This window comes from Rhinopithecus roxellana, chromosome 6, assembly GCF_007565055.1.
Source record: "Rhinopithecus roxellana isolate Shanxi Qingling chromosome 6, ASM756505v1, whole genome shotgun sequence".
In the NCBI taxonomy this organism is placed as follows: Eukaryota; Metazoa; Chordata; class Mammalia; order Primates; family Cercopithecidae; genus Rhinopithecus; species Rhinopithecus roxellana.
Genome location: NC_044554.1, coordinates 19,419,477 through 19,425,484, shown reverse-complemented (window position 1 = coordinate 19,425,484; position 6,008 = coordinate 19,419,477). Strand labels below are relative to the sequence as shown.

General features: G+C 37.4%; 1 pseudogene; it reads left to right on the top strand.

Annotated features, from left to right (window-relative positions):
• The first annotated feature begins 3,913 nt into the window (after positions 1 to 3,913).
• LOC104675557 lies at positions 3,914 to 4,561 on the top strand (annotated as a pseudogene).
• The last annotated feature ends 1,447 nt before the right edge of the window (positions 4,562 to 6,008 follow it).

The window sequence follows — 6,008 nt, the reverse complement described above, 5'->3', positions numbered from 1 at the left end:
CTGAATTCTCAACCCACAGAGTTAATTGTTGTTCTAAGTAACTAAGCTTTGGAGTCATTCTTTCAGCAGCAATAGACAATGAATACAGCGCATTAGAAAGAAAGAATAATCAAAGTGTAGTACTTTGGAGGGAAGGAAGATTATTTGTGTGAACGTATTTAATCTTTATCCCTACTTTGCAGAGCCTCTGGGGCACCATACATAACATGCAATGTAAGAAAGCACTAACACTTGGTTTAACTAAAATTTATGGGCCAGGTGTGGTAGCTCACACCTGTAATCCCAGCACTTTGGGAGGCCAAGGCGGGCAGATCACTTGAGGTCAGGAGTTCGAGCCCCAGCCTGGCCAACATGGTGAAACCCCATCTCTACCACAAATACAAAAATTAGCTGGGCATGGTGGTGCACGTCTGTAATCCCAGCTTCTCGGGAGGCTGAGACAGTAAAATCACTTGATCCCCAGGAGGTGGAGACTGCAGTGAGGGAGGTGGAGACTGCAGTGAGGCGAGATTGCGCCACTGCACTCCATCCTGGGCAAGAGAGTCTCTGTCAAAAACAAATAAATAAATAAAATTTACAGTACATCTATGTTAATTATGGAGGCAGGAGAAATAGTTATGAAAGAGCTAAATTCTAATTTTCCATGATGTGAAATCGATAGGTAATATCTAAAATTGGTAGCTTATAAAATAGCTGTGCAAGTATATTCTTTATAAATACAAAGCTATACATTTCATAGTTCATAATTTGTGGAGTCAGGGCCTGCAAGATGGAGAATATTGTAGTGAACTACTGATGTACATTGTAAGCCTTGGCACTATCTTTATAATATGTCCATAAATTATTTTTATGAAGAATAAATATAATTTCAAAAATTCAAAATATAATAATAGCACACAAAAGTTTAAAAAATTAAAATCGGAAATATAATTTATTTTCTGGAATTTCTAATATATACCATACACTGTGCTCAGTATTATCGTACATTTGTTAAAAGATAATTTTCTGCAAAACACAAAATCATGACTCATATAGGTATAAAAATGAACCCATGCTAAATAATTTATTTGCCTTATATGATATGAAGTTAACAGGCAGATGTATAACTAGTTCAGAAAAAAAGAGCGAAATAGCAAAAATGATTATGGAATAAAGGAACGTGGAGATGAATTGCAAATGGAGACAAAACTAATTTTCCACAGAGGCTAGGAACTCAATTATATCACTACCAGATAGTGCAGAATTTACTTATCTGTCAGCTACCTATAACTAAAAAGAGTTGCAAAATACCTGAAAGACAATGAACAGGGCTAGAATCTAGTATCCCGGGAAGGTCTCCTGTAAAAGATGCTTAGTTTTCCACTGTAGCATAACACAATTATTTAAAAAAACATGTAAACAAACTTTGTGAAGTAGGTGTTCCTTCTTTGTAGAAGAAAACGAAACTTAAAAATTGATTACATCACTTGTTTATATTCCCACAGTTAGCAAAGGCCTAATAAGGAATATAAATTGTGTGTATATGTGTGATACTGATAACTGTGATTTCTTTTCAATTTCAAAGGATAATTTTATCAGGTTTGTCTGTGCCTTTTTTTTTTTTTTTTTCTTTTTCAAAGCTGATATTGTCAGTTTACTTCCTGGGATCCAGTCAACGTAAAACAATTTTGTTTCTCAGAGTTTTTACCTGCAGTGAACATGACCGTATCTCTCTAGTGATTTCTTAGGAGAGACAATTTCAAAACAGCTAGGGAAGGAACATGGACATCCGTCAGGCCTTGAAGTGACTATGAAAGGGCATAACAAATATTCTTCCTCCTAAAGCAATGGCCTCCCTCTTTATGTATTTTTTTCTCTTGTATAATTACCACAGCCCCATTCACATTTTTCCTCTTTTATATTTTATCTCCCGCTCCCCCCACCGTTTCTGTAAATTTTGTCTCATCCCTGGTGTTTTTCCTCATTAGTCTGATTCTGCCATCCTAGCTCTGGTCTGGACCTGGCTGGACTTTGCTAACTTTGGGTGCACATTTGCCGTAATTAACTTAGACAAGGGAGGCAAGGAGCAGAGGAACGGTGCTGACTCTCCTTGCTTTTGCTCAATTTAGTTTCTATAATATTTTAAACTATGAGGCAATACCTGTGACATCCAGCAGGATCAAACTGCATCCCTTCCAGCCCATACCGTTCTCAGGAGGCCACAAAAACTCCACCATTTTCGCGTGCTGCAGGGGCTGTTTGGATAACCCCAATACTTCCAGTAAGATAGACTCTAAAACGAAAGTAACTATCAAACAAACAAGCATAGAGGATGCTTTTAAAAGGACACCAATGGATCTTTAAAAGAAAGGGAAGGGAAGGGTACATGTGGTCAAACTGCTCTTGAGGTTTGCATGTTCAGTCATTCTACAGAATTATTGTGTATCAATTATATGCCAAAGTCATTATTTTATGAGGTTACTCAGAGATTATTAAAATCTTGAGAAATTATTTCACATGAATCACCAGAGACTAATATAATAAAATACAAAGGTTTTAATTGGCACTTTCTGGAAATACCATCTCCTTCAATCCAGGTCACAGCTGGAGGAGGTAGACACTTGGCATAGCCAAGGAGCAAACTAGTCTGATGGGAGGAATTAATCATGGGACAACACATAACACAGCCAGATCACCTTCACATTCTAGTTTGCACTAAGAAAACTGTTGAACACTCACATTTTAAGAGGGCTCATCAGGAATTTTTATATTATTCAGATAAAAGACAAATATTTAGACAGGTTTGGAATAGACCCTCACTTTGTCAAGATTATATTGTTTGTATGTAATATATAGAATCAATCATGGTAAGGAGAACAGTGATTTCAGGAAATAATGTAATCAAACTATTATATCCTAATTCAGGGGGTTATTTCTATTAGGGAAACTGCCTGAGTAGTATAAAGAAACAATGAAAGGATCTATTCACTGTTTCTTTTTATAGACTCTGTGAAATCAGTACCTTTGTGCTATGACAATATTGCCTTGAATACTTAAAAATATCAAATTAGTTGTTTAACAATCAGATGAAAGCTTATTAGTCAATGTTAGCTTTAGAAAGCCTTTAGTTACTTCAAGAGATACTGAAAGGATACCTTTGACTGCAGTGTTGGTGTGGTAAGCAGCTTCTAAGATGACTGTCAATGATCCACACCTCCTGATATTTATGCTATTTTGCAATCACTTTGAGTGTGGGAACTTAGTGGTGAACTTCTAATGAATAAAAGATGGTATGTCACTTAAATGAGATTATAAAAGACTGTGACTTCTACCTTGGATATCCACTCTCTCTCTTTCATATCGCTCACTCTCAGGCCAGCAACCTAACATATTATAAGCCATCTTACAGAGAATCCTACATGGTGAGTAATTGAAGTCTCTAAACAACAGCCAGAGAGAAATGCAAACTTGCAAACATCATGTGAATGAACCTTAAAATGGATCTGATTCCAGTTGAGTGTTGAGATGACTACAGCCCCGGCTGACAGTTTAGCCACAACCCTCCGAGAAAACTAGAACCAAAATTATCCAGCTAGGCCACTCTGGATTCCAAGTTTTCAGAAATTGTGAGATAATTATAAATGTTTGTTATTTCTATGCTGCTAGATTTTGAGAGATGTTATACAGCAATAGATAACGAATAGAATATCCTGTGTTACAACAGTATATTATCTTGAGTATCTAAAAAATTAATCAGACGATAGCTTATTAGACATCATTTGTCTAATAAAATGATGATAACTTGTTAGTCAACATTAGTTGCTTTAATTATGGTGGTTAGATTTGGAAAGCCATTAGTCTATTCAAAGGAATACTTTATAAATATTTAGATATTAGCGTTAGTTGAAAAGTATAGGAGTGCACTTTCTCTTCCATGCACTGGCGAAGTTCCTGTGTTGCCAGGGGCCACCATCCTGCTCCTTGTTATTGGTATTGTAAGAAACAGCCATACCCAAAGTCTCGTTTCCACCGAGGTGTTCCTGATGCCAAGATCTCTATCTTTGGGTCGAAAGAAGGCAAAAGTGGATGAGTTCCCACTCTGTGGCCACATGGTGTCTGATGAATATGAGCTGCTGTCTTCAGAAGCCCTGGAGACTGCCCGTATTTGTGCCAGTAAGTACATGGTGAAAAGCTGTGGCAGAGATGGCTTTCACATCTGAGTGCAGCTCCATCCCGTCCATGTCATCTACATCAACAAGATGTAGTCCTGTGCTGGGGCTGAAAGACTCCAGACGGGTATGTGAGGGGCCTTTGGAAAACCCCAGGGTACTGTGGCCAGGGTCCACATTGGTCAAGTCATCAGTTTATCCGCACCAAGCTTCAGAACAAGGACCACGTAATTGAAGACTTAGGCAGGGCCGAGTTCAAGTTCCCTAGATGGCAGAAGATCCATATCTCCAAGAAGTGGGGCTTCACCAAGTTTAACGCTGACAAATTTGAAGACAAAGTGGCTGAGAAGCACTTCATCCCTGATGGTTGTGGGGCCAAGTAAGTTCCCAATCACAGCCCCTTGGACAAGTAGCAGGTTCTGCACTCATGAAGTCTTTTGGCAGCACTGTCTCCTTGGGCCATGCCAATCTGACTTATGCTTACTAATAAATTCTGTTTACTGGCCAAGAAAGAAAAAAAAAAGAAAGAAAAATAAAGAATAAATATGTATTACAACTTTCCACCAAACTTCCATAAGTGCTGAAAAAAATGTTATATCTCTGCCTGACACTAAAGGATTGTGTAAATGATTTTGCTTACGTTCATTTTGGAAAATAAGTAGAATCATCCTTTAAAATGAGCGTATTTAAAATAAAAGGGTCTTCTGTATGTATTTTAATATCAGTGGGTTGGTTACTTCTTTGTAGTTTTGATGTGGACTCGTTTAAATTTAATTTGAGATCAATGCTAGTTGATGGATTAAAGACAGCTGCTTTCAAGACATTTTCTCACGCTACCTTATGGGTGGTGCCATTCCTAAATTTCTGTAAGCCATCATGTTTCTTTTTCTAAGAAAGTATTTTGGGCCCAAGTAATATGCCGCAGTTTAAATATGCTTATACAGCCCTCTTATTACATATAGTCAAACCACTTAAGCTTTCAGTTCAAAATCACTGTTTCCAGATCAATAATGGCTCAAGTTTAACAGCCAAAAATTTACATTGATAATGATAAATTTTGGGCTTTATAACTTATGTCAAATACTGTATTACTTTCATTTGTCTGTGAGTTTAATCCCAGAGACAAATAAATTTGCTCATTTTAGAACTATCATATAGCAACATCCCAATTCAAGATGTGATTTTTTGAAAAAGGAATATAAGTTAGAGTTCCATTATATCATTTAATAAATTTTTCACAAAACAGTGGCACCTAGTGGTCTATACAAATCCTTCTCCCAACTGTTTGTAATTTGTCTTTACTCTTTAGTTTAAATCTGGCATTAATTGGCTACAGCTGGTTCAATTGCTAGTTAGCTTCACTAGGATCTCTTGCTTTACAGATTCAAATTTTTGCCATATTAAAATTATCTTTTGTTTTTTATTTGTGTACTTAGCCTAATGTCAACAGCAGTATTCTTACTATTTTGATGTCATTCTACCAGAAATCTTTGTATGTAGTTAGGGCTAATGAGTTACTGCCACCAAAATAGATGAATTACTTTAAAACATCAAACAAGAGACTACCTTAAAACAACAGTCTATAAAAAGAGATTCACTTGGCTGGGTAAGGTGGCTCACGCCTGTAATCCCAGCACCTTTTTTAGGCTGAGGCAGGTGGATCACCTGAGGTCTGGAGTTGGAGACCAGCTGACCAACATGGTGAAACCTCATCTCTACTAAAAATACAAAAAATTAGCCAGGTATGCTGGCAGCTCCCAGCTACTTGGGAGGCTAAGGTAGGAGAATCTCTTGAACTTGGGAGGCGGAGGTTGCAGTGAGCTGAGATCATGCCATTGCACTCCAGCCTGGGCAAAAAGA